The sequence below is a fragment of the Cryptomeria japonica genome, chromosome 3, assembly GCF_030272615.1.
Source record: "Cryptomeria japonica chromosome 3, Sugi_1.0, whole genome shotgun sequence".
Classification (NCBI taxonomy): domain Eukaryota; kingdom Viridiplantae; phylum Streptophyta; class Pinopsida; order Cupressales; family Cupressaceae; genus Cryptomeria; species Cryptomeria japonica.
In genome coordinates, this window is record NC_081407.1 from 375,349,389 (window position 1) to 375,359,888 (window position 10,500).

Sequence of the window (10,500 nt, forward strand, 5' to 3'; positions counted from 1 at the left end):
AGTAGTCTCCCTGCCTGTGCCGAAATGGGAGCTTTGGAACAGGGTATGGATTCTGTCAAATGGTAAAGGACAGAGGAATTCTGCCAGATGCTGTAGTTGCAACTGACCTAGTAGACATATATGCAAAATGTGGAAGCATGACAAGGGGGTGGTAATTGTTTAAAAAAATGCCTCCAAAAAAATTGATCTCATGGAATGCTATGATTGCGGGATACACACAAAAATGGATTTGTGACAAAATACCTCCAAACAACGTGGTCTCATGGAATGTGCCATGATTGCAGGACATGCACAAAATGGATTTTTGACAAGGCTATAAAATCTTTCAAACAAAATGATTGGCAGCATACTCCCCACCTGTGCCAATATGGTAGCTTAAGAACATGGCATAGACATCCCACCAAAGCTCCACGGAAGGGAGGGTTTTCTCAGATATAATCGTTGGAAACGCAACACTGATTGACATGTATGAAAAATGTGGAAGTATAAACATGGCACAAAAATGTGGTCTCATGTAATGCAATGCTTGTGGGATATGCACAAATGAATTTTGCAAGAATGCTCTCAACTTTGTTCGTGTTATATGTGCATGCAGCCATGCAGGTTAAGTGTATGTGGGCTGTACATATTTCAATCACACTGTAAGCCTTTTTGCATTACACTCGATTATTATGTGCAGATGGTTGACCTACTTGCTCATATCTATCTGGAGAACACCTTAAACTTTTATCATTAAGATGTGAGTTGTGTGGATATGTTTTCATGCTGCCTGCAAATAACACATGAATACAGGCTCTAAAAGAAATGTGACTTATGTTCTTCTTTCAAACATCTATGTTGAAGTGGGCATTTGATGAGCAACTGGCGAGAAGATTTATGGAAGATAAGGAATCAAAAAAATCTCCGAATGTAGTTAGATAGAAGGTCATAAAATGGTACATTCTTGTGCAGGAGATAGGTTACATCCATAAACATAGTAGATCTATGTTTAAAGTTGGAGAAATCGGTTTGGGAGATGAAAGCAACAAGGTCTCTTTTAGATGCAAGGTATTTACTTAGTTGTGTGAAAAAGGAAAAAAATCATTATTTGTCTATCATCATAGTGAAAAGTTGACAATTGCTTTTGGTTTTCCAAACATGCCCCTCTAAAATAACTATTATAGTTGTTAAAAGCCTTTGAGTATGTTTTGATTGCCACACTACAATGAGATTTATCTCAAATGTTGTTGCAATTCGTACCTATAATGATTAGTTCTGTTGACTTCATGAAGATGAAATGAACTCACTTGCACACACATTTTTTCATGGATTACTCCAAGGCCTTATTAAATCATAAGGATTAATTTCTTGTATGAAGTAATTTTTAAAAGCTTTAATTATGATAAACCTTAAATAAATGGGTTCTTATGTTTGTTTAATTATCATAGAATGTTTAGGAACATTCTCTATGCCTTACAATACCATCTCTAATTTTAGATAAAATTAAGGAACCTCTCCATCAATGTTTATCCTATTGAGCCTTTACCATGCATATCATTCTTAGTATAAGGACTCTAGTGTGCTTATAATTCTCTTTTAGTTTGAGTTTGTTTCCTATAGAGTCCCTATTTGATATTTGACAAAAGACTTATATTTTGGACCCCTATAGTTGCTATATGATATTTGTGTCTTGCCCCATTTAAGTGATATCGGTGTCTATATTAGTAAGTGTAAATTTATCCAAATATAGTGCTTTCTTTCTTAATACAACCATTTTTTGGCCACCATCTATGGGCGTGTGCACAAAGATGGTGGTCAGAAAAGTGGACACCACCCAAAAAAAACTTGGAAAAACAAGCAGTGCGTACGCAGTTTTAAAATTTCAAATTCCCGCGTATGCGCTTAGGTTTGTTCTTCCCGAGCCTAGAAAAGGTAGCGTGTACGCGCTAATAATCCAAATAAAACCGCGTACGCGGTGCCTGGTAAAAGAAGTTGGGTCTCATTTACCCATAAATCGTATTTTTAACTTCGTTTTTTCCCCGTTTTCTCACCTAAACTGCGAACGGGGGTGCTAGATTTGTCCTCTAGGCTATGGATCAAGGTTAGTTTTTGTTTATTTTTGTCTTTCTTTCCGGTTTATGCAATTTACTTTACATTTTGAATTTAATTTCAATAATTTTGATTAGGTTTTTTCATTTTTTGTTTCAAAAACCAGATTCTTCTAATCCAGAACACAAACAACCAAATGAACCTCCTGAAAACCCTCAAGAACAACCAAATGCACCTCCTAAAAGCACACAAGAACAACCCCCAATTCCTCCTTTTGACCGCACAGTCGAAAGACATGAAGAATTATTTAATCAGTTAGGACAAAATACGTCTAAAATCAATAGACTGATTGTAAAATTGAAAACATATGAACTTGACCATCATCAATCCCTCGCCACTAGCCTAGAAACATTAGCTAGTGGTGCCATAGCCGTTTCCACAGAAATTACCAAATGAGGAAGCTTTAGGGATAGGTGTCATCAATTCTATGCCAATGGGCTATCATACGATGGAGTAAAAAACAAAAATATTTCTAAACAACAAATATGTGCCCTTTTTGTTGATCCCAAAATTGGTCATTCATTGCCTCTTAATGCAAAGAGGTTTCCCATACATTGGTGTACCAATGCGTAGATGAATAATCTTTTTTGGCAGAGGTGGTGGATGGTCTTTGATGATCTATCTTGTAATAATTATGAGGTGCCATTATACTTTTTGAGAAAAATATATTGTGAGTTTGTGCTCAATGTGTGACCAAACTATTTTGACATGAGAGAGTTTCATGGTAGAGGTGGTGGCTCTGCCCAAGATAGACCTAGAGCCTGTAGGCGATTAGCCGCGGAGAGTCGCCACCCCCTAGCACCCAAACCCAAGGTGCATCAGGTTGTCTCATTAGAGCTAAAAGAGTTGATGGAACTACAAACTCTTCAGGCAGCCACATCATCGACTGGTGCCATCATCCAACATGGGATGTCAATAGCACACCCTATTGTATTGGATGATGAGCCGTTAGAGGGCGACAAAGACCCCATCGAGCATATGTGTGTCAGTTGCTTGAGGATATGCTCTAGGATAGATGATACAGCTGGTGCAGATGGATACTCATATCATCTCCGCATGATTTGTGGTTGTAGATGTTAGGCTCACATAGTTGAGGATGTCGTGCTGACAGATGAGTTGATGGACATGGTGTTTGCCCATGAGCCACAAACATAGGTGTGTTGATTTGAATTCATAACATTTTATTTATCAATCATTTTAAATTTGTAATTACATAAATGAATTTTTATTTATACATCGATTTAAATTGAGACGAATAATATGCATTTTAGGATGCAGCAGCAGTATCCCATACACCTCCCCTAGTTACCATAGCTGCAACTTTGATGCCTGAGGTATAAGTTTTGTAACATGTTAAAATAGAATAGTACACTTTGAATTCAAAAAAATACAAGATATACTAACTATCTTTAATGCTTGGTCCAATTTTTGGTTTGTAGGTGTTGACAGGGGACGAAATGTCCCGGATTGATGACATCACGCTCTCAGCGATCGATTTTGGCCTACAAGGCTATATGGTATCATATTTTGTACAACTCTTTTTATGTATTGTTTTGATGGAATATGCAAGTCATTTCATTTTAGAATTTTAAAATTATGTTTAATCTATTATCTGTACTAATATCTAATGTTAATTTTGTGTTTTTAGGGTACCCCCTCCGCGTCTAGGGCTCGTCCTAAGAAAAAGAATTCCTCGAAGACGCCAAAACATATGAAGAAGGTAATTGAACACATTTTTAGTTGTACAATTGTTTGAAAATGTTGAAATCAAGTATTAGTTGGGGTTTGTAGATTGATTAGTGTTTTTTTGTCTATTTTACATGTACAATGACCATTGAGCTTTGTGGATATGTTGAATGCACCTGATTCGCCCACGGATCAAGAGAGGGCAAAGGTATGTATCTCTACTTTATTTTCTTGATTTCATAATTATATGCATGCGTACATGTGAACTTGTGATATATTATAATCTTATAATTTTTTCCTACAGGAAATATCCATACCTATTTCGTCAATGGCGAACCCTCCTCCTTGCAGTGGAGAAGCATCTCAGGATCCGGTACACTTTTGTTTGATATGTAAAATTATTTGTTTTCAACCTTCAATGCTTATCATTATATTAATTGTATTTAATCTTTGTAAATTTTTTGTATAGGTAATAGCGATAGTTTCTACATCGATGGTGAGCCATCCTCAGTCCTTTGGAGAAGCATCTCAGGCACAGGTACGTCATTGTTCTCTATATTATAGCTTTTAAGTGTTTTTGATATATTTATGTTAGTACATTGTATTAATTGTACATTTAATCTACAATAGACTCCTTCGCGGTACGACCATAACGTGGATCCATTTAAGTATGTCTTCAAGAAAACTCCTAAGAGTGACAAGGAGAGGAGAGTGAAGACATTAGCTCCTGGATCAGCTGATGAGGTAATCTACATTTCAATTGCAAAGGAATTAAAGTTAAATGCATAGTTATGTTGTTAATCGTGAACTATTTTCTAGAAAAGAATTCTAACTTGGCTTTTGAATTATGGTTTTGTAGCCATCTACAGAGCCACGTATTGCACCGAAGAGGCTTGATTTTGAAGATCCGCCACAAGTTTAGGATCATATAGTGTTAGTTTTGGTTATAGAATGACCAATACATGTAGATATATTCTACATTTTTATTGTATATTGATTTAGACATGGCATATGCCACATTTTTGTAATACTTGTATTGACTTGGCAGACATGCCTTTTTTTATATATATAAATATCAATATTCGATCCAATAAATGTTTTATGAGTTCATTATTTTGTATTCATTGTATTTTGTGGTTGTCCTTTTATAAATTTAAATGAATATTTGCATATGTAATCAACAATATGAATATAAACAATAAAAATATATGATATAAAACATTGCAATCGTGGAATATGATTTGATAAATTTTTTTAAATGTTGAATTAACTCTACAAAATTCCTTGTATTCAGTTCATTATAATGTATTCGCTATATTTGGTGGTTGCCCTTTTATAAATTTAAATGAATATTTGCATATGTAATTATGAATATGAATATAAACAACAAAAATCGACAATATGAATATAAACAACAATGTGTTTGGTGCAAGAGCACCCTCACGCTCGTAATTGTCAAATTTTGTTCGTCGTGTACACAAACTGATGCCATGAGCACATCCGAGTGGCCAGGTTTATGCTAGGCATACCCCTGTCGTGCATCCCAAAGCACCAGAATGTCGAGAGTCATACCCTATCGGTGCGATCTCTCAAGTGCCCTAAGTCAAAAAAATTGTCAAAATTTGAAGGAGTGTTTCTTCCAATCCACAATACATACAATTGATCTGTTTGATCCTGTGGGGTCGCATGAGGCTCCTCTACAATGACCTATCTCATTTTTTGACGACTCGGAGTCATTTTCAATTAGTAGCAGTTTTTCGCCTGCTCCAAAAACCGTCAGTTGCTTGCAAGGAAAAGTTGCAAGATTGGCTAGAATTGATTTTTTTCATCGTGCACACAAACTGATGTCGCGAGTGCATCTGGGTGGGCACATTTACGCTAGGAATGCCCCTGTTGTGCATCCCAAAGAACCAGAACGTTGAGAGTCATACCCTACTGGTGCGATCTCTTAAGTGCCCCGAGTCCAAAATAATGTCAAAATTTGACGGACTGTTTCTTCCAATCCACGACACATACTGTTGATCTGTTTGATCCTGTGGGGTCGAGTGAGGCTCCTCTACAATGGCCTATCTTAGTTTTCAACGACTCAGAGCCATTTTCAATTAGTAGCATTTTTTCGCCTACTCCAAAAACTGTCAGTTGCTTGCAAGGAAAAGTTGCAAGATTGGCTAGAATTGATTATGTTCGTCATATGCACAAACTGACATCGTGAGAACATCCGGGTGGGTAGGTTTACACTAGGCATGCCCTTGTCATGCATCCCAAAGCACCAGAACATCAAGAGTCATACCCTACCGGTGCAAACTCTCAAGTGCCATGAGTCCAAAAAATTATCAAAATTTGATGGACTGTTTCTTCCAATCCATGACACATACGGTCGATCTATTTGATCCTATGGGGTCGTGTGAGACTCCTCTACAATGGCCTATCTCGGTTTTCGATGACTCGGATCCATTTTCAATTCGTACCATTTTTTCGCCTGCTCCAAAAACCGTCAGTTGCTTGCAAGGAAAAGTTGCAAGATGGGCTAGAATTGATTCGGTTCGTCGTATGTACAAACAAACATCGCGAGCGCATTTGGGTGGCCAGGTTTACGCTAGACATGCCCCTGTTGTGCATCCCAAAGCACCAAAAATTTGAGAGTCATACCCTACCAACGCAATGTAGAAGTTGCTTGACAACTTTTTTGATAATTTTTTTGACAACAATGACAATTTTTGCTCAAATTGTATCAAGTCTCAATCTATGACCCCTATGACCCGATAATGACTCAAATAATTATCCATGATTATACAAGAATCAAGAATGCTCATGATTGACCAGGGACACATCACATATACTCAAAACATAGTCACAAAACATTGACACACAAAATAGTCACAAAACATTGTCACATATTATTCAAAAATTTGCTTCTAAATATGGTCAAATCAGCTCTTGGCTATTTGATTATACAAAAAATTATCTTACAAATCATCTCATGGACTTTTATACAAAATTTGGCATTACAATATGTGCAATTCAGCTCATCGCCATTTTAATATACAAATCATCTCATGGGCTTTTATACAAAATTTGGCATTACAATATGTGCGATTTAGCTCATCGCCATTTTAATATACAAAATTTGGCATGTACATATGTACAAATCAACTCATTGCCACTTAAATATACAAAATTATGCCCCTAAACATGTAAAAATCAGCTCATGGGCATTTATATATACAAAAAACAAATATAGAACAATTCGTCGATGATTTATACAAAATTCTCGAAATCATTCTACTCTGAACCATAGAATCAATCAAGTGAGCCTTCAAGATTGGCTCTAACCCGTATTGTGTCAAGTATTGCCTCGTGGTCAGATACACGAACTTTCCATAAAATCTTGTTATGAGGTCTACCACGATACTTCATCAAATGAATACTTGTTGCAACAACAAGGTTAGAGAAATGAAGAATATGTCTATGTGTTTCAAATTTCTCGAACAACCAAACATCATAATTCTTGATAGGGTATCTCCGAAGACATGTTCCTGTCATGACAACAGACCCTATTGGGTACTCAATACCCTCTCCGTCAATGATTGTGGTTGTCAATTTTCTTTTAGACTTAACACAACAACACAAATAGTAATATGTTCCTTCTTCATTGTTCTCTTCTGCAACAACTGCATACACATGACCTGCATTTTATAAAGTGTTAATTAATACCAAAAATAAAGTATGATGTACAACAAAATAAACCAAAAAGAATACTTGCAAAAAAATTAACTCGAAAAATCACCTGAATCCACTAGGTCGGATACATGGTCAAAATCCACTGATGTCTCCATTTGGCTCAATTGTAGTGCTTTGGGAATTTGATATGAATCAATGGGAACCAATGGTCTACAAGACCATTTGTCAACCCACTCTTTTGATTCACATTCTTTTCACACATGTTCCTGCACCATCGTGCTCTTCCTTACCATGTCCAGCCTCAGTGAAATTCCAAAAATATTGTACACCACTTGTCACATGCATCCTTGTCAACCAATAAAACATCCTTGCATTCTTGAATTGTGCGGTGCAATTTTCTGACCATATTAAGTGTCGGTTGTATCGTATGTTCCTTTCCCTTAAACTATCATAGAAAAATTTAAAGCATCCTTGTACAAACTCCGATGAATGAGTACGATCATCACTTATGTAGAAGTGATACTCTCTTACAACCTTTCTATCCTCCTTTGTGCTATCGTTTGCATGCATGAATGCTATGTGTACAAAAATAGAAACTTGTGTAGAGTGATAATACATGGATTGCACTTCATTTTGAGGTTGTAGTGTATAATTTTCAGCAAAATCAACGATAGAAACAATGGTGCCAAGAGGAAATGTGTCCTTACATAACTTGAATCGCTCATCTAACCATCAAGCTCTATGTGTATGCATTATGTACTCATAAATTAGTTTCTCTTGAAACATTTTCATAAATTGAGCTACACATATATCATTTTTCACTAGCTCACATCTCTTCAAATCTTTTCCATCTTTAACTCCATATGTGATTGTCTTGTATTTTCTGAAACAAACTAGTTTCATACCAATTTCATGTGTGCTCTGCAAATGTATGCATCTTGGTAAACGATGCAAACCACCATATATAGCACAAGAACCATCCAAACAAGGCATCTTATAATAAATGCAACCATCATGTCTATTACATAGCACACTTGAAATAAATTCTCTTGCCGACTTAGGAGGTGCTTGTATATTACATTCCTACAAAACATCGTTAGTGTGCAAATTAGAACAAATATGACGAAAAATATCATAATGCATGGAAAATTCAATATGCATCCTGCAACAACATGTGGTGTGTACATGATGAATCTTAATATACATGTGCATATATATATGTTTGTGTGTGTGTGTGTGTGTGTGTGTGTGTCTTTCTGTATATATGTGTCTGCATATACACATATGTAAGTATATATTGCTCTGAACTACATATATGTATCTATTTATATATATACATATATATATATATACATATATATATGTACATATACATATACATATACATATACATATACATATACATATACATATACATATACATATACATATGTATGTATGTATGTATGTATGTATGTATGTAGGTATATGTGCATGTGTGTGTATGCATTTACAAAGAGATGCTCCTCTATCTATGTATGTCCATATCCACATATGTGGCTATATACTGTTTTTAACTACATATATCTCTATATACATAAATATGTTACAATCGCCTTCATGTTCAATTGACGGAGGAGGGTGGAGAACCATTGGATGGGAATTGGGGTTCTACCGATTGAAGCGTCTTCACTGCCTTTCATGCATTTTGAACAACATATTTCTGCCATTAAATACACTTTTGTTATATTCTGCCTTGCCAGCATAGTTCGCAGGTCTTCTGCATTGCAAAGATTTGTTAGATTATATGTTACCAGCATCATTGATAGGACTTCTAAATGTAAGAGGCCATGATAGGATTAACTATCATTAACCCAGTTTTCCCATTGTCTAAAATGCTTCCTACAATTACTATTTTTCCTTCGTCTTTATTTTACTTGGTCAACCGTAACGGTAAGTATTATTTTCATGCAGCTTTGATCTCACAAGGCCTCTTTTTACTATAATAAGTCTTCCACTAAAAGGTTCTTACATGAATTTTAGAGACCCAAATTCAGCCTTCCAATTATGTTCCAACAAGTTTATCTTTGCACTGATTGTTCATGCCCATTTACATTCTACTTGCATTCTTTCATCTACGTTCTGAAATTGCATCTGTGTTATTTCACATTGGGCTAGAATTTAAAGAAACTTGTAAACTACAACTTTATTGCATTGTGATTGAATCTTTCCAAATAAAAAATAAGGATGGTTGCAAATTACTCAATTATAACTTTGTTATATTGTAAGCAGTTCTTGGAAAATCAACTCCCCTATGAAATAGTGAATTACTAATTTGGTGTAGACATATGGGATTTTGGGAAAAAAATAGAAATTAAAAACATGGTTGTCCACATCTATGTTTGCTATCATCTCTTTTCAACTTATTAGTTCTAACAAGTCCTCGAGCCCTCCCATAGGTTGTTGGTAATCTTTACAAGCCTGACAGATTTTGTAGTTCGTATTTACATTTGCTTAAGGAATCAACATCTAAGCTATGTGTTTTCGCCAAAAAAAATTCCTTTTCTTGTTATTTAACTTTGTTAATCTATATCTTATATTAGTTACTCTTTTCAAACATTTCTTACTCTATATCCCACTTTCCCACCATTATGTAATTCTTTCAGTTTTTTTTTAATCAACCCATTCCATTGTTCACAGAGGCATTAATTTATTTATTTTCTGTCCATAATGATAGCCCTGTTGTATGTATTCTGCAACATCCTTTGTCAAATTAATGTTGTTCCTTAATAATGGTTGTTCTCATAACCTGCTTGTCAAATGGCATCAAATTGGCATTCTAAATTGCATATATGCTACCTTCTTGAAATAAATCTTTGTACATATACATCTATCTCTTTGCACACACACACACACACACACACACACACACACACATATACATATGCATTTTATTATATATACATATGTGTATATACATGTACATATTTATCTATCTACGTATGCACATATGTAAGCATATACTGTTCTAAACTACATATATATGACTATTTACCTATATATATA